At 42.3% G+C, this 22,867-nt stretch overlaps 1 protein-coding gene across 2 annotated transcripts in view; it reads right to left on the reverse strand.

Moving 5' to 3' along the window:
* LOC127607030 (receptor-type tyrosine-protein phosphatase gamma-like) overlaps positions 1 to 22,867 on the reverse strand; it is a 399,557-nt gene that overhangs the window by 236,512 nt on the left and 140,178 nt on the right. The window lies entirely within an intron of this gene.

Below are 22,867 nucleotides of genomic sequence, written 5' to 3' on the forward strand. Positions count from 1 at the left end.
AACTATAGAATGCCACCCCCCCAAACAGTGAACAATACGGGTCTTGCTAATGAACTAAACATGTTTTTCTGCCGATTTGAAAAGGACACCCCCATTTCCCACTCACACCCACCTCTACCAGAAACCACTCTACCTACCCCCCCCCCCACCCTCTTTTTCTCCACTACAGATCCACGAACAGGACGTGAGACGGCTCTTCAAGCAGCAAAAGATCAAGAAAGCTCCGGGGCCCGACAAAGTGTCCCGCTCCTGCCTGAAAGTCTGCGGTGACCAGCTGGCTCCGGTCTTCACACAAATCTTCAACAGATCCCTGGAGCTGTGTGAGGTCCCATCCTGCTTCAAACAGTCTACCATCATCCCAGTTCCCAAGAAATCGGCAACATCGGAACTGAACGACTATAGGCCTGTCGTCCTGACGTCTGTGGTCATGAAGTCCTTTGAACGCCTTGTGCTGAACCACCTAAAGAACGTCACTGGACCCGTGCTGGACCCTCTCCAGTTTGCCTACCGGGCAAACAGGTCTGTGGAAGACGCAGTCAACATAGGTCTGCACTACATCCTCAAGCACCTCGACAGCACAGGGACCTACGCAAGGGTTCTGTTTGTGGATTTCAGCTCTGCGTTCAACACCATCATCCCGGAACTCCTCACCCCCGAACTACTCCACCTCGGTGTGTCCCCTGCGATCTGCCAGTGGATCCTCAGCTTCCTGACGGGACGGACACAACAGGTGAGACTGGGAGCAACAACATCATCAATACGCACCACCAGCACTGGAGCCCCACAGGGATGTGTCCTCTCGCCACTGCTCTTCTCTCTCTACACAAACGATTGCACCTCAACAGATCCAGCTGTCAAACATAAAGTTCGCAGACGACACCACGGTCATCGGTCTCATCAAAGACGGCGACGAGTCTGCGTACCGCCAACAAGTGGAGCAGCTGGAGCTCTGGTGCGGCCGACACAACCTCGGGCTGAACACGCTCAAGACTGTAGAGATGATCGTGGACTTCAGGAAACATTCTTCTCCTCAGTTGCCCCTCACACTATCCAACTGCCCTGTGTCAACCATCGAGATCTTCAAGTTCCTGGGAATCACAGTCTCCCAGGACATGAAGTGGGAAGTCAACACCATCTCTATCCTGAAAAGGGCCCGGCAGCGGATGTACTTCCTGAGGCTGCTGAGGAAGCATGGCCTGCCACAGGAGGTGCTACGACAGTTCTACACGGCAGTCATCGAATCAATCCTGTGTTCTTCCATCACGGTTTGGTTTGGGGCCGCCACAAAAAAGGACAAAATCCGACTTCAACGGACAGTTAGGACGGCGGAAAAAATCGTTGGCACCGCCCTACCCACTCTTGAGGACTTGCACACTGCAAGAATCAAGACAAGGGCACGGAAAATCCTCCTGGATCCCCCGCACCCTGCCCACCACCTTTTTCAGCCACTCCCCTCAGGCAGACGCTACAGATCCATGCGCACCAAATCCAGTAGACACTTAAACAGCTTCTTCCCTCTAGCCATTAACTCCTTAAACAGTCACTGACATAGTCACTCTTCTTGCACCACAAAATGGTACTACAAAACTACTGGTATACTCTAAAATGGTTCAATGATTTTGTTGTTTACGATGATACTAGTGCAGCGTGTTATACCGGAGACAAATTCCTTGTGTGTTCTACATACTTGGCCAATAAAAATGATTCTGATTCTGAATTATGAAGTAGGTATTGGGCAATTGACCTTTGACTGTCACTTTATACTCTACTGTATATGTATTTTACAATGCTGTATGACTTGCCAAATTATTTGGAAAGTTGAAACCATGCCGTCGGATAATCTGACCAGGGGAAACAGGTCAAGGATGGGGAGCAAGGAGCAGAGACATGCACGTCAGAAAGTGTTTGTGTTTGTGTGTGTGCGTTTGGGGGGGGCACTATTGACATTAGTCAATGTGTTTAAGAAATTTCCAGTGGTTGTAGATTTTAATATAGTAAGATGAAGCAGTTGCGTGACAAAATATAGAGCAGTTGGTTGGCTCAAGAGCAGAAGCAGGGGTGGGTAGAGTCCGTTAATTGTGGAAGAAAAATATTTTTATTTTTCATGTTGTCGGGAAGGGTAGGGCTGATCCAATAAGCAGTATCAGTGATGGAAATAATTATGTTTTGGTTCTAATGTTTCCAGGCTGGTTGAATAATGTGACTAAGGCATTGTGCGCTTTTCCCTGTTGTGTTAGTGGGGGGTGGGGGGGGGGGTCATCATTAAACGTTAGCTCTTTGTTCACGGTATTCCAATATATTCACGCATGTCCCAGATGAGTTATGTGTTTATGATATTTGTTTGTGGGTGTGGATGTGAGTCTGTATGTAGGCGTATCAGGAGAAATTGTGACAATGGTGGAAAAATACCACTTTGGTGAGGAATTCAAAGAATGGAGCTGTGAATGTATTGGTTTGATTTTGACCCCCCAACCCCTCTCCAAAAAAATGTACAATGGCAACCGCGCCTAATTGATTCCTTAATTATCGTGCTTTTCGCAATGATGTTTCCAATTTTATTAGTTCAGCTCTTTTTCTCCCCTTGACTTCAATTTATGATTTTTCGGCATCAGTAGTAAATGTCACCTCTTTTTGCCAATGACTAAGCCTTTGGTCAACCTAGTTATTGAATTAAACAGATTGAGTTACTTATTCAGATGAATACTAACACATGTGAATGATTTTAAAATAGTTAAATGTTTCTTTGCCCTGCGATTGGCTGAAAACTGGTTCAGGGTGTCCCCCGCCGACTGCCCGAAGACAGTTGGAATAGGCTCCAGCACCCCCTCACAACCCTAGTGAGGATAAAGCGGTTCGGAAAAATGAATGAATGAATGAATAAATATTTTGTTGTTGGCTTTGTTGGGCGGCCCGGTAGTCCAGTGGTTAGCACGTCGGCTTCACAGTGCAGAAGTACCGGGTTCGATTCCAGCTCTGACCTCCCTTTGTGGAATTTGCATGTTCTCCCCATGCCTGCGTGGGTTTTCTCTGGTTGCTCCGGTTTCCTCACACATTCCAAAAACATGCGTGGCAGGCTGATTGAACACTCTAAATTGTCCCTAGGTGCGAGTGGTTGTTCGTTTCTGTGTGCCCTGCGATTGGCTGGCAACCGATTCAGGGTGTCCCCCGCCTACTGCCTGAAGACAGCTGGGATAGGCTCCAGCACCCCTGCGACCCTAGTGAGGATCAAGCGGCTCGGAAGATGAATGAATGAATGAATGAATTGTTGGCTTTTTTTTTTTTTTTAAACACACTGTCCTATGTCACAATTCTTTAATTGGCTTAAGATATTGCCTTTCCCTGAGAGGTTGCCCCCAAAGCAACAAGACCGCCGCTCCCTGATCTCTGAATTCTGTGCCAGTTCTTTTATCTCCTCATCGGTTTAGCTCCACTCATCTGGATAACATGGAGATATATTGCAGCTCCATCTGTCTTATTGCCTTCAAAAAGTGCAACGGCAACCGCACCTCATTGATTCCTTTATTATTGCGCTTCTCGCAATGACATTTCCAATTTTGTCAGTTCAGCTCTTTTTCTCGCCCTGATTTCAATTTCTGATTATCCTGCATCAGTCAGCTTTGATTTGATGAGGGAGCTGATGGAGTTATTGCTACCCTCATTCACAGTTATTGCACTCTGCGCTCTGTCCCATCCACTCTGGTTCAGGCTGTGCACAGAGCAGCAAATAAAACTGGCTGAAGAGGCCACCAATATTTTGACACATCAGCAGAAGTCAGTGACTGACAGTGAACAATACAGTAAATGTAGAAACCACACAGACACAAAATAAAATACTCGCAATCCCAGCAAAACAAAGATTTAGTCCTCAAGTTTGTTTGTTTGTTTGTTTATTGAACATAAAACATATACAGTAATAGTTTGATAGAAAATAAGGTAGATAAAAAAGTAAAAAGAAAGAAATCAGTCTTTATTCAACACAGTTATTATGTTCAAGGGAGTAGGATGAAGTGAAAAACTTATCTAGTCCTACCCCGTTATGTGTTTATATCTACTAAATCATTTTTATATCAATCAGAAAAGAAAAAAGTAAGAGGAAGTCTCCATAAAGGCTCATACTTTACCCTTAACCGTGATATTTTTACAACTTTTGGTTTGTATCGGGATTATATACATCCACACCCTGGCACTCTTGTGTCAATTTTCTCTTGTATTCATAATGGATATTTCAATACCTTTCTCTATTTATCAACTTAGTTCTGATTTATCATTATATTTAATGTTTAGAATTTATCATTTTAACTCTGATATAGGTTGTTTGTACTATTTTTTTGAATTTGTTTTTGAACTCAGCACCCCCGCAACCCTAGTGAGGATGAAGCGGTTCGGAAAATGAATGAATGAATAATTCAGCTGATTAAATGCAATATGGCCCACTCTTGTGTCTAATTCCGATATTGTCTCTTGTCTGACTTGAACGTCGACCTGAACACCAGTGGTGTTTCAATTCTTAGAATTGAAAAGATTCATGTCAATTATTTAGACATTTATCAAGCCAATCATCATGGAATTCAGTTCATTTAACTTTATACCTTTTATGACTCCATTTGACATGGCGCACCCATGACATCATAAGCGTCATTTCAACCCCACAGTTCCCTTTCCTTGCATCACATCACCGCTCCACATGACATGCAACATGAAGTAACTTTGATAGACTGGTAAAATACTTGACTTCTTAAAGACTAAACACACTTTTTTTCCCCAAACTGGTTTACCTTTAATGAGTACTGATTATAACATAGCTAACCACCATTAGTGTGGTTGATGAAAGGCTTTATGCTCAGCAATAACCATTGTTGCTAGGCTTAGAGCTGCAGTTTGTCAAGATATACCAGTCTGTAAGACTGCATTATGTACAATAAAATGTAGTGTTTTTTTTTAAGTCATGCTGGTGATAATCAAGATATTACATTGCAATTACTTTGAGAAATAAAATAATGCATGCCTTATAAAATGTTACTTTTCTCATATCTGTCTTGCTGGCATCATATTACATTTTTTATCACAGTTCACACTGAATTATAATTAATGAGGTACAGTTAAATTATTCCTTCCACCGTTGCCTTGCCTCGTGCTGCCTTCACTTGGCTTACCCTGCCTCTGCACTGTAATGCTCTCATTTGTACCGTAGTTGAGCAGAAAAAAAAATCTTCATCTTCATGACTTTGTGGCTCATTTTGACTTGTCCTCTCCATTTGTATTTCTATTGCACAAGCTGGCATTCATAAATAATTGGTGGAGGGAAGATCCTGTTAATTGAGTGACACTGTGCATGCAGACATGTGCTCATTGATGAGCAAAAGTAGGCTGTCACTTTTACTTTGAGGCTTTCTGACTATTTTTGAAATACACCAGGATGGTTATCCATTTCAAAAAGATTGATTGCCTTGACGACACTGCATGGCAGGTCGGTAGCGCATGTGTATGAATGTACATGAGCAATCACGAGGGGGCCAGGTGGTCTTCCGTATATGGGGCCAGGAGCAGGGAACTGTGTGCACTCACACACACGGTGCACTCACACCAAGTGAAACAAAATGGAGTATCTCTTCATCTTGTTTCTGCTTGACACCAAAGACCTAACGCAAATACAATGCCATGAATTCACTTTCCATGCTGCATAAGATGTGAGGCAAATATGACTGGGTATTATTTTATTCTGGTTCTGTATATATGTCATATCCCTTGGTGCAAATTTCTCCAACGGGGATTTTTCAATATTGCAGACTATCCAGAAGTGGCTAAAAGGTGCACACATGAAATAAAATATATTGTGCGTGTGCGACTTGAGAGAGCTGAGATAATCCCTCAGCTGCAAAATTCATGCACTCTCTTTCACACCCTCAAGGAGAAGCTTTAATGTATACCCTTGAAGCACTCCAGCTGTAAAGAGCACACACATGCACACACAGTCACATGTATTCATTCGAAAAACACACAGAAACACACACACACGGACACACACTTACAGATGATAGATCTGAGCACAGTGGCTGAAACTCCATGGGGTTCAATGGAGAGTACTTTTTTTTCTTCCTTTAAACCGGGGTCTACATTAATTAGCGAGCACAGGGTTCCCCATTTTCTATCTTTGAAGGCCTGGAAGATCTGTCCCAGGGACCCACCCAGTCCCCTTCTTCTTCCTGCCGCCCACCCACAATCGATCTCTCAGTTTTTGTTAATACCATGGGAACAGAGCTACAATTAATCCAATATAATGTCTGCAATAAGTACGCTTAAACAAAAACAGCAACAATAATCTCACATCATACCGTTTCTTCTGGCTCAATAAGAAAGTAAAAATTATATCAATTATATCATTACTTTGTGACCTGACACACTGTTGAGGTAGGTGGTTAAGTGGGGCCTTAAGGTCAATTAGATGCACCCAATTAATAAAAACAAATAATAAAATAATGTATTTTTCCTGCTAATCGATGGACACACCTAAAGGACAAGTTTCAGGCAGGGAGTAAAAGAATAATGCCCCCCACTGTCCCAAATAAAAGGAATGAGAGCCATGTTTGTTAAATAATGGCTGATTACCAGTGACTAATCATTTTAAGCATGCATAAAATTAAGCATGTACCAGGTTGATTAATGACATCTGAAACCAAGTCAGTTAGACTTTTATACTGATGAGGTGAACCACTCCATACCATTAGGTAGTTATCGTGCCACCCATTGCCTTGTTATACATTTTTAATTTCAATTTCCACTTTCATCCCTGCTCATAGATCATAAAGTACTTTATGATCTATCGGGTCTTTCTGTAAACAAAGTCATCCCCTGATGAGACTGAAAATATATCTTCTTGAGTTGTCAGGTGCTCTTTTTTTTCCGTGATGCACTGGCTTGCTTTTGTGTGGTATTGTCATGCAGTAAACTGCCCCTGCCCGCTCTCCCTCCTACAGACACGTTCTCAACACTCTTTTGTGACTTTCAGGAGGAGGTCAGATTGCACGGATGTAACTATACTGTAGTCTGCTCAGCGGGGCAGAATCTATTGCGCCCAGACCTCCGTGTTTGGTTTACAGTGTGGTGGTCTGTATTTGACAACAGACTCGCACACAATCCGGGATGCATTTTATTTTATTTTTTTATTTTTGGGTGGTGGGGGTTCTTCAGTGCTCAGTATCAAGCTCTAACCATGGAGAGTAAAACTAAAGTGACTTATCAACTGAGAACTGCATAAAAAGGATAGAACACAGAATCCCTTGGAATATATTATGCACTGTATAAGTAATAAGTACCAATACAGTAGGTGTGAAACATAAGACACTGTGTTGAGTCATAAGGAGTGCTGCCCACAGTTCAATGTCTCCTTATTTCCGGTAAAATTTACCAAATAGGTCAGTTCTTGGGCGGCCCGGTGGTGCAGTGGTAAGCGCGTCGACCTTACAGCGCATAGGTACCGGGTTCAATTCCAGCTAAAGCCTCCCTGTATGGAGTTTGCATGTTCTCTTTAGGCCTGCGTGGGTTTTCTCTGCGTACTGCGGTTTCCTCCCACATTCCAAAATCATGCATGGCAGGCTGACTGAACACTCTAAATTGTCCCTAGGTGTGTAAGTGTGAGCACAGATGGTTTTTCGTCTCTGTGTGCCCTGCAATTGGCTGGCAACCGGTTCAGGGTGTCCCACTGCCCCCCTCCCTAGAATCCCTTCACCACTGTCAGTCCACCATATCCACTGCCTCTCCCAGGTGTCTTCAGACAGAATGCGGGGTACACCCGGAAGTGTTTGCCAGCCAATCACAGGGCGCACAAAGACACCTAGGGACAATTTAGAGTGTCGTCCATGTATTTACATCGCAAATACTGTCACTCAATGTCATGATCCCATCTATGCCAGTCATCGACATAACAGGATTCATTGGTCAAAACAAAGCGCAAAGCCGGTGATGACATTTTCATCTGCTGCCCTGATTGGTCAAAATAAAAATGTGGTAGGCGTGAATAAGTGTTTACATCGCCCAATCAGTGCAGTGCAAGTATTTTACTGAACCTCCCGCCTTTTCTAACCAGTTCGATATTGACACTGTGAAGACCTCCATTGTGTGATTCACATATCAGTTTCGCTCTTGCCACATTACCCAAATGGTCGAATCAATCGGTTTTGTCAGTTTCCAAAAACAGTTCCATCCCTCGTGTACCCATCAAAAAAGAAAAGGCAAATACATTTTCAGTCAATTGTATTTCTGCATGTTCATGTTGCCTATTTTAGAGGTGCAAATGTTACTGTTAAGATTTGATGAAGTGCACTTCACAAGTGAAGGGGAAATTGCACTACATTCGTAAAGGGGATAAACTAAAACATTTTTACAGCTGGGAAAAAATACCAGAATAACAAAGAAAACTAAATATCCATAATGACTAACTTAAAATGAGATGTTCCATTTACTTTTTTCCTACCAAATTAACATCATGTAAACACGAGCCACACTCCTAACCTAATCAAAAAGTATGAGCTACTATGCATACGAATTACTGATCCTTCAAGTTGAGTGAGGTAAAGGAAAGATCACAGATACAAGCGGCCGAAATGAATTTTCTCCGCAGGGTGTCCGGGCTCTACCTTAGAGATAAGGTGAAAAACCCGGTCATCCAGGAGAGGCTCAGATTCCAGCCGCTTCTCCTCCACATCGAGAGGAGCCAGATGAGGTGGGTTGGGCATCTGATTCAGATGCCTCCTGAACGCCTCCCTGGTGAGGTGTTCCAGGCATGTCCCACCGGGAGGAGACCCCGAGGAAGACGCAGGACACGCTGGAGAGACTAAGTCACCCAGCTGGCCTGGGAACGCCTCGGGATCCCCCGGGGAGAGCTGGAAGAAGTAGCTTGGGGGAGGGAAGTCTGGGCTTCCTTGCTAAAGCTTTTGCCCCTGCGACTCAGCCCCGGATAAGCGGTCAAAGATGAATGGATGGATGGATATAGATATCATGCCAATGATGTCATAATATTGCTCTTATTGACCAGTATGTTTACTGAAGGCTGATCTTCAGTCATTCTCTTTCTCTTAAAACGAGTCAGTGAATTCTTTGGAAAATCTATGAATTTATAAAATCAGACAATCCCAAAATATGGTTATGTGCAGGAGAGGAACACAAGTGGGGTGAAAAACAGCGGCGGCTGAAGTAATAAATTAAATTCACCGTGATATACTGTTATGATGGAATGCATTTTCTGCCGAGAAAAACCCAACTGCATGACTGTTTTGCAATGATTGTTTTGCAAACCACCACGATGACTGACTCTGGTGGAGAAAGTGCAAGGACATCTGGTGACCGTGGTCACATCATAATAAGAGCACTCTTTTTACGCACCCATTTTTCAGGCTTGTGTTAAATCCATTTCGAAGACAGCAGAGTGTCCATCACTGTTATCTCTACCTGCGCTAGATAAAGTTTTGGAGGCCTCCTGCAGGCTTTACATCGACTCGCAGTCAGCTGTAGAATAGATATTTCAATTATGCAATTGGTCTTTAAATCACTGAATGGTTTAGGTACTGAATACATGAAAGAAATGCAAAATGAATGTGAACCCAGTCAGGTTATAGGGTCAGCATACTTGAGGCAATTAATGAAGCCCAGAGTTCAAAGCAAACATGGTGGGGCAGCATTTAGCTGTTATGCTGCGGACAAATGGGGTAAGAATAGTTTAAGTCAGCCCCAAGTGTAAATGCTTGCAAAATGGTAACTGAGAATTAGCATCTAACACAACCACAGGTCATTGGGTTGACTTCCAGTTTTCAGCCTTATTTTTTTATTTTTTTATTGGAGGATGAGGAGCCCGTCTTCTGCTACGCTCGAAGCAATCCTGGTTTAGTCACTCCCTGCGAACAAACACATGAGAGACATGTGGTGCGTTTCTGTCAGTCGGCAGTGAAACGGAGCCCATCAATGACAGAATGGCGGACCTTCCATCAGTATTGATGGAGCGCCCACCACTGGGGTGAGTGATGATTCGGGTGATGGAGGAAAAAAAAACTTTCTCTGGCACTTCGTCCGTCAGTGTTTTAAGGTTTCCATCATTCATCGTTGTAGTCCGTCAGTGACAGACTAACAGACTTCCGTTTCTTTTGGAATGCTCCTCCCCCTATGAAAACTATCATGATTAATATGATATCTACAATTTAATGTAATGACTCCACCTCCACTGGTCTTTTTTTCTTTCTTTCTTTCTTTTTTTGACGAGCGACATACTGTACATACAGTATTCGGGCCTCCAAGTTTGGTTTGTACACATTATACACTTCATTATTATTACCTGCGTGGGTTTTCTCCGGGTGCTCCGGTTTCCTCCCACATTCCAAAAACATGCGTGGCAGGCTGATTGAACACTCTAAATTGTCCCTAGGTGTGAGTGTGAGTGCGAATGGTTGTTTGTTTCTGTGTGCCCTGCGATTGGCTGGCAACCGATTCAGGGTGTCCCCCGCCTACTGCCCGGAGACGGCTGGGATGGGCTCCAGCACCCCCCGCGACCCTAGTGAGGATCAAGCGGTACGGTAGATGAATGAATGAATGAATGAATGACATACTGTGTGGAAATATGGGAAATGCCTGCAAAACAAACGCACTCCCTATTCTCAAACTACAAAAAAAGCAATTCGAATTATTAATAGATCAAAATATACGGAACCCACAAATCCACTATTTATCAAATTAAATACAATGAAATTTTATGACCTGGTTGACTTTAAAATCGCCCAATTAATGTACAAAGCACACAATAACCTGCTCTGCCAAAACATTCAGAAGTTTTTCGAAATTCGAGTAAGCAACTATGAATTAAGAGGTACCAACTTATTCAAAAAACTCAAAACAAGCACAAACATCAAGCAAACAATTGTATCTAGCAAAGGTGTTAATCTGTGGAATAATCTCGAAACGGACCTAAAAATGAGTAAATCGCTTGCTGAGTTCAAAAACAAATTAAAAAAAATAGTACAAACAACCTACATCAATCAGAGTTAAAATGATAAATTATAAACATTAAATATAATGATAAATCAGAACTAAGTTGATAAATAGAGAAAGGTATTGAAATATCCATTATGAATACAAGAGAAAATTGACACAAGAGTGCCAGGGTGAGGATATATATAATCCCGATACAAACCAAAAGTTGTAAAAATATCACGGTTAAGGGTAAAGTATGAGCCTTAATGGAGACTTCTTCTTACTTTTTATTTTCTGATTGATATAAAAATGATTTAGTAGATATAAACACATAACGGGGTAGGACTCGATAAGTTTTTTACTTCATCCTACTCCCTTGAACATAATAACTGTGTTGAATGAAGACTGATTTCTTTCTTTTTACTTTTTTTATCTACCTTATTTTCTGTCAAATTATTACTGTATATGTTTTATGTTCAATAAACAAACAAAACAAACAAACAAAAGCATTGCAAATAACATTTTAGCCACTTGATATTGAGCAAGCATCCACTTGTCAGCACAAGAGCACAGGGTATGAGTATTGACTTGAGCATATAAAGATGGTGTACAGTAAATCCCTTATTTAAACCTGCTGTCCGTGAAGCATCTGTACGGCCCACCTCAACAGGATTCCAATGAAAGCCCTGTGATACAGTTTCGGTGCCACGTGTGGAATCAGTTGAATTCATCAAGCGCTTTCTTTGCTTGAAGTCAAAGTGCTTAAAAAGAGGATTGTGTGATCAGAGAGTCAGAACTCCTGTCTATCTGCCATGGCCCTGAGCACTCTGTCCAACAATTTCACTTTCCTGTCATGCCCTGGGGCTCATCAGCAGATTAGACCTTCCTGACTTCACGGAGATCTGACATTTTTCCACCAACCATTAACAACAAAAGGCTTCAAAGGTGCACGCTACAGCCACTGTCTCTGCAGACTATATCCGCTTGGATCAAACACAAGTGTTGGGAAATCATGTACGAAAGCGTGAAAAAAAAAAACATTAGCCATGTTAGGATCACTTCAAAAATGCTAGAAAAAATTTTCATCCAACAAAAAATCCAATCCTCTTTCAGCCTTGCATGAATATACAAACAGTTAGCCATCCCTGAAACAGCATTGCATAAATTATTTTTATTGTCCTTGAGGGATGTATTGAAGCAGTACTATCTGTGGCGTAGCATATGTGGCAGCCCATCAACTGTGATTTGTTTGACAACCTACTGGGAGAGATATCAAAGCATCATCACCCATCCAGTCAGTTTCTCTCATGTAAATTTGAACTTGGGCTTCTTCAGAAAAACTGTTACAAAATAACAATTTATAAATTAAATCCCTGATGCCATGATGCATGTATGTTCAAGGGCTCAATGACTTTTTTTTTCATGTACACGTATTTCTTCATTTCCATTTGTCATGACATGAAATACAATGCCCAAGATACCACGTTGGGCCAATAAGTCCCAAGACTTGAGAAAATAAAAATAGAGCAACAAAATAAGATTAAATGAATATGAAGAAAAGATAAGGGAATGTTGATCGGAAATGGATCAGAATCAATTGGATTGTCTTTGCGAATGCATAAGTACAGAGAAACGAAATTCACTTGTCAGTACAACCCATCCAAGAAACATTAAAAAATTTAAAAACAAACAAACAAACCAAAAAAAAAAAACAATGACCAACAGAGGGAGGCAGAATGGAGAAGTCTGGCACATTTCCAAAGACTGTGTCCTGGTTTTCTTAGATGAAGAAGAAAAACATAAGGGAGATGGAGAGAAAAACAATCCCCAAACTCTCCTGCGATAACCACATGAATAGGCGACAAATACAACAGCGACTCAAAATACTTTCACATGTGGGAGAGAGTAGTTGGGTGCAGGCAGATAACACAGCACAGACACATTGGCAAAGCAAGGCAAGGCATGGCAAGTTGATTTCTTTAGCACTTTACATATTCAAAACAGTTCAAAATGCTTTACATACAAAAATTAAAAATATTACCAAAAAAGAAACAAAATATAAAGGCATTCCAAAAATCACAATACAATCATCTTCAATAATTAATGTAAAATGATTAAAACCAAGCATCAGCCCCAACTGCCTGCCTCCACATCAAAATAATTGGCCCTTCTGTGGCTAAGCTTGACTACAATAAGGCTCTGGAAATGTTCCTTGAAAAGCTGAGACAGATTGCTTGCATTGATCCAACCTGCACCATGTAGAGCACAATACAGAAAAGGTCACACATCACAGCATACCTCTTCAGCCTCTGAGATACCTTCTTTTACCCATTGGCCATTTTTTTTTGGGGGGGGGGTGATAATTCATTCAACCCTATATTCTCTGATCCGCTTCTCCTCACAAGGGTCGTGTGCTGGAGCCAATCCCAGCTGTCTTCGAGCAGTAGGCGGGGCACTCTCTGAACCAGTCGCCAGCCAATCACAGGGCACACATTCTTTACTTTAAAAAAGGAACAGCAATGCCTTGTGTTCAAGATTCATGAGGATCACGAGATCCCTGACTACCTCTGCCTCCTGCCACAATCGGTGCCCCCCCCCAGCCGATTGGCATCCGATTATTGCACTTAAAGCAGGTCACTACCCACAATAATCACAAGTGCCCTTGGTTGTCTGTTGTTGCTATTCGTTTTATTTATTTTATTTTTATTTAACATTTTTATATATTTATGCCTTATGTAATTTTATGTAAACTTTAGCTGTGTGTGTTCAATGCACTACTTGTTTGCATTGTGGCTGAGAGAGGAAAGTAATTTCATCAGTTCTATATGTTACACATAGAGCATATTTGACAATAAAATCTGAAATGACCTGACTTGATTTAACTTACCTTTTTAAATTTTAATTGTAATTTTTCATGTGTTGAAGACTCTACGTTAGTATTGTTGATAAATGGCTTATAACACATCATAGTTATAGTCAACTTATATACACTTAGCCCCCCAGCAAATATATTTTTCATCCGTTTGCCTAAAAAATTGTGAGCACATGCACAAACCGTGAAACATTGGACGCAAGGCAACAACGTGCACAGTGTGACTTTGATTTGCATACAAAGCCCTTCATGAGGCTGAAGGAGCAAAAACAAACGGGCCAAAATCTCATAAAATTGCACGCATCATACATGTGTTTTAATGTATTCTGTTGGGACGGTATTGTTTTCCCATTTTCCTCTACAGTATTAGAAAGCAATGGCAAACGTCTCCATTATTAGATTAGGTTGCGGCTCCAGACAAGAACTGGATAGGTAATAAATTTCACCGACCTGCAAATAAATATCAGAGTATTACCTATCACATTGTGTGTGGATTACACATGGTTCTATTTCGCCAGGGATGTTGCCAAGCGTATCCACTAACTTTAGCGAGCAAATGTTTGGGCTCTAATTGTCAGCTGCCTGAAGTCAGCTTGGACAGGCTGTAGCACACCCATGATCCTAATGAGGATGAGCGGTATGAAAAATGTATGGATGGAATAACATATTAAGCGGGTGGGCCAAAATAAGCAGCAGAATAGATATTTGTCTCACAAAACCGTTCCGAAACACAGGCATCACTGATTGATACAGGCTGTCTAATATCTAATCCTTTATGTATAGCATGATGACTTCGCCCATTCGATTATTTTCCTCATTTACCACATCTTACTCTGTCTTGCTTTTTTTTTTAAATTGTAAGTGAAATATATTTGAATATATAAATAAATTTGTGACGTAGATTGAAATATTTCCCTTGCCTTGAAATGGCCAACAACCTTGCATCAATTAATATGCAAAAAAAAAAAGGTTACTTCAGAATTTACTTTTTCTCTGTCTGACAAGTACTTATGAAGAGTGCTGCTTTTTACATACATACATGTAATAAAGGCAAACACAGAATATTATAATTCACTCTTCACAGAAAACTGCAGAAATTGAGCCTCTAATCTTGTTGCTTCTTCTGAAGGATGAGTAAAAACCTTGCAGTTCTAGCCAGTTGAAAAAACTGGCAATAAAAGGCAAAACACAGATGTGGTTTTGTAATATTCTTTTGGGCATTGCATGATTAGAAAAATATTTAAAATAATTAAAATAATGTAATTGATTGGCGGGCGTCCCGGTCGTCGAGTGGTTAGCACGTTGACTTCATAGTGCAGAGGTACCAGGTTCAATTTCAGCTCCGTAGATTGATGCTGAATGAGCAAGAGAGGTAGGAAATCTAAAGAGACACCAAGCTACATTTTGTCAGTCCTACAAAGCATTTTAAATTCTCAGTTCAAATGGGAACATTGTTACAGTAAATGTTGATGTGAGTCTTAGTGTTCTGTTCAGCCTACTCATGGTCAATAAAATCCAGACGGCGTGCTTTGTAAAATATGAAAGCTGGCACCTAATGACTTGGGGAAAATACTAACACCAGAGTTAATGTGCTTCATTGACCTGTTGCAGAAATATAATGCACAGAAAATGGTCTGCAGGCAAAGCAGCCTTTCAAGCTGTGGCAAGAATAGCTTTCACCTTGTTCTTTCAAACTACTCCATTCTCAACACCACTTCTCCTCTTCAGGGTCATAGGCTCTTTCAGTCTGAAAAGGAGCATGTTTTAGATGTTCTGGGGTTTATATGTATTTTGTCGTTGGCTTTGTCCTTTTCAATACGGATAGAAATTGACATTCCAAAGAAGGTAGTCAAAAATAAAAATGTCAATGATCAGAGAGGTAATTTACAGACACGTTTTTGCTCTTTGCTCACAGACAATAAAATGCCTGTACCTTACCGAGTGATCCTTAGGATGTTGAAGTGCAACTTAATGTTCTCCTGTTTGCCCTGGAGACAGTGATTGCAGCGCTCCAAGCCACGCTCTGTTTAAAGGTGGAGCTGGGAGATTTTCCAGCTCTCGCGAAGGCTAAATGGCATCCAAGCCCTGAGGGTGCTACATCAACGGAACTGTAATATCAAAGCATTATACTGTTTCTGAACAGCCGCAATGATTTTGTCACGAATTTTCAGTGCCCATGATTCACAGCTTTAGTGTTCAGGTACACATCCTATAGGCAGGCGCAGCAGGGACTCCTGCAAATTCCCTGTGGGCAAGCGAGATATCGGCAAACATGCATGTGTATGAGGTGTGACTATAGAAGGTGGAAGCTTTCAAGGTCAAAGTTTGTCATGTGGAGAAAATACATATCGTCCTAAACTGAGAGGTACAGTACGCTATGAAATAATGTTTACATGATGAATTATGCTTCAGGGTGTTTTGCTCATCTAAAAACACACTTCAATCGGACGACCGACCACGTTTGCTTCCACGTTTCTATGAGCATGCTCCAATGTGTTCTTTGAGATGTAATCCATATTTGCGAGGTGCCTCTGTGCTTTCCCGTGTGTCGAAAAACAAGTACTGTCTGCCCTAAACAGCATAGTGTATTTTGCTAACTCAGTAGAATGCCGACAAAAGTGTACGGAAAAGTATTGGCAATGCAGAGAGCAGAGGAAAACATGGCTAAATGAAAGCAAACGCATATATACAAACGGGTTTCAAAGTCACAAGTTACATACTACAACCGAAGGTTAATAAAAGTCCCATGACGACCTACAAACAGACGCACCTATTCTATAAATGGCTGCCTCAAAGACTGTCTGCATCTGAGATAGCATTGCAAATGAGAACCAGTTTTCAACTGCCTTCGTGAGATAAAGGGTCAATAAAAGATGAGTATAGACTTACATTTCTGCGTGGCAGTAACTGTGTTTTAACAAAAATCTCCACCTACCTATCAGTCTTCCAAATGTATGCTCTCCTGTGATCCTGACTCTGGTCGTCTTATTTGTCAACGTTTTGTCAAATTTGTAACTTTTTGGTTACTGCCACTGTCCAGTTTGCTTTTCTTCAATTACATACTGTACATCATCAGTCTACTTTGAATGAACTAACCTGACCTATGAGTTGCTGCGTGTGAACGCAAACTAGATGGGCCACACGCAACTTGTACGGACTCAAAGCTTTGGGGCATTTTGGTCTGAACTTCTCTCTCCCATGGTCTTTCAGCTCACTGTGCCTGCTGCCATCTGTTAGTGGGTTTACAGCTTCCTGATGGGCAGGACAGAGTAGGTAAGACTAGGGATGACATCTTCAACATGCATCACCAGCACATAGGTAGCCAAAGGATGATTCCTCTCTCCGGTATTTTTCTCCCTCTACACAAATAATCACACCCCAACGCACCTGTCTGTCAAACCTCTGAAGTTTCCAGATGACATCACATACATTGGGGCCATGAGTCACGATGAGTCTGCACCTCAACAGGAAAGCGACTGTTGTCCTAGTGTGCCCAACACACCCTGGAGATGAACACGATCAAGACCATGGAGATGATCGTGGACCTCAGGGTCATTCACTCCAACTGTCCCTCACTCTGTCCACCTGCCCTCTGTGAAACATTGAGACCGACAACATCCTGGGAGACCAAAATCAACTCCATGACGAAAAAAGGCCCGGCACCCTGATTTGGTGCAACAAATCCGACTGCAAAGAACAGGTACGACTGCAGAGGAGATCATTGGTATACCCTACCCACTCTTCATGACCTGCGCACTGCAACAACTAAGACAAGGTCAGCCATAATTCTACTCGACCATCACCATCCTAGTCAACATCTCTTCCAGCTCCTTCCCTCATTTAGGTGCTATTGGACTAGGCATACTAAAACAAGCAGACACTGCATTAGCTTCCTTCCTCTTGCCATTTACTCAAAATTACATGGTGGTTTTGTTTTGAGTTTTTTTTTTTCCCCCGGCAATTTTGCACATCTCTAGTCAGTCTGTCATCATTGCCGTCCGTATTTCAGGCCAACTTACACGCACAGGCACTGCACAAGTGGACATGCAGCCAAATAAAATAATAATAACAATAATAATAATAATAATTTAAACAATAGATAGACACATATGACATGTTGATTGGTTAACTTACAGGAAAGAATAACTTAACAAGTCGCCGCCTGTCTTTTCATCGAAAAAATGGCGATCCTTTAAATAAGTCCTCTTCAAACAGGCATTTGAAATTTAAATATCAGAAACAAAACACTTGACAGGACTAATATTTAAACCCTCTATAGCTGCTCGACGTTCTTTTCATCAGCCATCTGAGTTTTAATGAGGAACTTGAGCCTACACGTTGTTGTTGTGACGTTGGCACTGCTGTGTCACAGGTTATTTATTCGATTACATTTTTTACATACTGCCTGCAATGTGCTCACATGGAACACATCAGCAGGCAGAAAATGCAGAAAATAGACTTTGGGGCTATTTTTTACTTCAAATGTATTCCTGTGAATATTAACAGCTCACTTCCTCCTATGTTGAGCACCTTTTGGTTGGGGAAGAGAAAAAAATTGAAGCAGAGTTACACCACAAAGAACCTTTACATCTTGGCACATTGCAGTGCTAACTCACTGCACTCTCCTCTCTCCTCTTCTTCAATGTCATGAGGAATACACGCAACCACACACATACAGAGAATGATGGAAAAAAACTGTAATAATAATACATTTTATTTGTATAGCGCTTTAAAAAAATACTCAAAGGCACTTTACATGGTAATAGACAATTAAAAAAAGAGAAAAACAAATGAGTGTAATGGAATAAAAAAATAAGACAATTGTGATATTAAAAACGAGATGAGGGTGACTGTGTAAAAAAATGGAGAGATTATGTGAAACAAATTATGTGTTACAGTTTAAAAACAGATCTGAACGTGTGGGTTTTTAGTGCCATTTTAAAAGAGGGGAGATTGTGAGTGTGTCTGAGGAGAGGAAGGAGAGAGTTCCAGAGAGAGAGGGTGGAGATAGAGAATAGTCTGTCTCCCCAGGTCCGGTGCTTCTTTTGGGAGGGGTGAGGAGGTTAGCATGGGCAGATCTAAGATTGCCGGTTGGGGTGTCATGGTGAAGGTCAGTGTCGGAGGTGGCAAGGTCGTGAAGGGCCTTGAGGTTGATGAGAAGAATTTTAAACTGGATTCGTTGTTGAATGGGGAGCCAGTGTAGGTGTTGGAGGACTATGGGTGATGTGGTCTCTGGTGCGGGAGTTGGTGAGGTGATGGGCAGTGGAATTTTGAAAGTATTGAAGTTTGTTGAGGGTTTTGTTGGGTAAACCGTAAAGGATGTTATTGCTATAGTCGAGCCGTGAAGTTATAACGGTGTGAATCAGTGTTTCAGCAGCTGAGAGTGTGGGAGAGGGGCAAAATACCCCAAAATGCTTACAATTGATCTAAATTCTGATATAAAACCACTTCAAACCAGACGGGTGGCCGTCCTTACCAGAAATGACGGTACCTAATGAGATTTTACCGAATTATGTCACACCGCTCGGTGCACATCGTCGATCAAGAAAGATCAAGAAAGCTCTGAAGCTCCGGGGCCCGACAAAGTGTCCCGCTCCTGCCTGAAAGTCTGCGGTGACCAGCTGGCTCCGGTCTTCAACACACAAATCTTCAACAGATCCCTGGAGCTGTGTGAGGTCCCATCCTGCTTCAAACAGTCTACCATCATCCCAGTTCCCAAGAAATCGGCAACATCGGAACTGAACGACTATAGGCCTGTCGTCCTGACGTCTGTGGTCATGAAGTCCTTTGAACGCCTTGTGCTGAACCACCTAAAGAACGTCACTGGACCCGTGCTGGACCCTCTCCAGTTTGCCTACCGGGCAAACAGGTCTGTGGAAGACGCAGTCAACATAGGTCTGCACTACATCCTCAAGCACCTCGACAGCACAGGGACCTACGCAAGGGTTCTGTTTGTGGATTTCAGCTCTGCGTTCAACACCATCATCCCGGAACTCCTCACCCCCAAACTACTCCACCTCGGTGTGTCCCCTGCGATCTGCCAGTGGATCCTCAGCTTCCTGACGGGACGGACACAACAGGTGAGACTGGGAGCAACAACATCATCAATACGCACCACCAGCACTGGAGCCCCACAGGGATGTGTCCTCTCGCCACTGCTCTTCTCTCTCTACACAAACGATTGCACCTCAACAGATCCAGCTGTCAAACTCATAAAGTTCGCAGACGACACCACGGTCATCGGTCTCATCAAAGACGGCGACGAGTCTGCGTACCGCCAACAAGTGGAGCAGCTGGAGCTCTGGTGCGGCCGACACAACCTCGGGCTGAACACGCTCAAGACTGTAGAGATGATCGTGGACTTCAGGAAACATTCTTCTCCTCAGTTGCCCCTCACACTATCCAACTGCCCTGTGTCAACCATCGAGACCTTCAAGTTCCTGGGAATCACAGTCTCCCAGGACATGAAGTGGGAAGTCAACACCATCTCTATCCTGAAAAGGGCCCGGCAGCGGATGTACTTCCTGAGGCTGCTGAGGAAGCATGGCCTGCCACAGGAGGTGCTACGACAGTTCTACACGGCAGTCATCGAATCAATCCTGTGTTCTTCCATCACGGTTTGGTTTGGGGCCGCCACAAAAAAGGACAAAATCCGACTTCAACGGACAGTTAGGACGGCGGAAAAAATCGTTGGCACCGCCCTACCCACTCTTGAGGACTTGCACACTGCAAGAATCAAGACAAGGGCACGGAAAATCCTCCTGGATCCCCCGCACCCTGCCCACCACCTTTTTCAGCCACTCCCCTCAGGCAGACGCTACAGATCCATGCGCACCAAATCCAGTAGACACTTAAACAGCTTCTTCCCTCTAGCCATTAACTCCTTAAACAGTCACTGACATAGTCACTCTTCTTGCACCACAAAATGGTACTACAAAACTACTGGTATACTCTAAAATGGTTCAATGATTTTGTTGTTTACGATGATACTAGTGCAGCGTGTTATACCGGAGACAAATTCCTTGTGTGTTCTACATACTTGGCCAATAAAGATGATTCTGATTCTGATTCTGATACTTGCTTTGCACAACTTGACAATGACAGCACCTCTGCCACCTACTGTAGAGGATGTGCGATTACACATTATTCTACTTTATAGTACTGCAAAAACTCAATTAATTGGAAACATTTCCCTCAAATATGGGCCTGCCTCTGCTATTTGAGAATGACTGCAGTAATGGTATTCTTCATTACTTAAGAATTCTCTGCCGTCATATGTTATGTCCGGAATGTTCATCTTGTTACAGTATAGTAATGCTAGAGTGCCTCACATTACCAGAGACCAATTATTTGCGTGCTTTAAACATACTTGGCAAACAAAGATGATGCCGTGACAGTCAGATACAGTGTTTATATTGTTTGTATGTTCCGAGTTACAAAATTAAAAAAAAAAAATGCCTACCGAAGATGTCACATCAATGTTTTGTGGCTTTGGGAATCAGATTGTGGTTGTTTTTCAGAGGGAAAACATGGACGCGTTTCAATAATAAATATTTCACATTATATTCAAATGTAACATACATCCAATATTGCACAGCGACATTATTGCCGTTTTGGCAGAAGAAACGCAAATATTTTGCTGCTGTTGTTGACTTCTTGGGACATAAGCAGAAGTGACATGGAAGCTGCCTCGCTCATGTGGCAATGATGCACCTTTTTTTTTCTTATGTTTGTATATTTTGAGTTACAAAATAAAACAAACAGGCAAAGACATATATGAAAGAAATATGTGATAAAGGGTAAGATCATGGCCAGACTGGTTCGACTTGTTAGCACGTTTGCCTCACATTAATTAAAAATGCACTGCATTTATCAAGGCTTCATCCACTGCCCTCATGTCGTTACCTATAAACGAGTGCACCAAAAAGCTCCGCCAGCTCCACCCTTTAGAAACACTTTCAGGTGTCACAGAGTTTCTGATGAACACCCTTTGATATTTTTATTTTTAGGTTTCGCACCACACACACTACAGCCACACAGTGCCACCCAGCAAGGCTCCATCACATACTCCCAACGCCACATCACATACACAGTGTATAGGGATAATGACGCCACGCCACCCCCAGCTAAGTTAATTGTGGAAAGGACTTCAGGAGCTGCATGAAACCGACCCAAGAGCTGCAAGTTGACCCAGACTGCCATGGGAGTATGAGTATCACAAAGCGCATGAGAGAAAGAGAACAAGGGAGGCTCATGTTAAGTTCCGGTCTGTCCTAATAAGTCGTGGTATTCTCAAGACTAAACCTGAGAAGCGTTGGTACTCCATATTGGTGCGTACTGGCCCACTTAAAGAACTAAGTAGATTTGTGCAATGGATGAACCATTTGAGGCTGACTTTTTTTCGGTCTTCACTTACGGCAGAATTTACTCCAGGCTATGAATATTGCAACAGCCAGCAGTTTACCGTAATGACGAAGACTCTCACTGCTTGGAATCAATGGTGATCACCAAGATGCTTTAATGGGCAGAAAGGAATGCTTAGCTGTTTCCTCAATGGCCCCCATGGTGAATATCACACACAGAGTAAAGATATAACAGTAACAAAAGGAAATGGGACATGTAGAAAAACACATGAGCAGAAGAGATGAAATTCATCTTTAAAAAGGCAAGTGAGACATAAACCACAGTGGGATATACAGCAGGCATGCACAGTTGCAGGTTCACACTTTCATCATCTTTGCAGGCCAGCACAAAGTGTGTGCTGTCTTAGCTATGTGTATGTGTCAGGTAAAGGTTTTGGCGAATTTGGGATCAAAGAAGAAATTTCAGGTGGGATTGCAATGGACCAAATCCAGAATTTTAACATTGTGGTTGAAATACAAAATTAAGAGGGAGGCAGTCTCAAATGAACGCTGCACAACTGTACTGACACTTGATAAAATCATGCCTTAATGACATTTCCCTAACCCTAACCCTTTTTAGAAAACAAACAACTCAGCTTCATGATTTCATTCATGAGGATTTCCATTAGCTTTGGCTGAC

The sequence above is a fragment of the Hippocampus zosterae genome, chromosome 9 (assembly GCF_025434085.1).
Source record: "Hippocampus zosterae strain Florida chromosome 9, ASM2543408v3, whole genome shotgun sequence".
Taxonomy (NCBI): domain Eukaryota; kingdom Metazoa; phylum Chordata; class Actinopteri; order Syngnathiformes; family Syngnathidae; genus Hippocampus; species Hippocampus zosterae.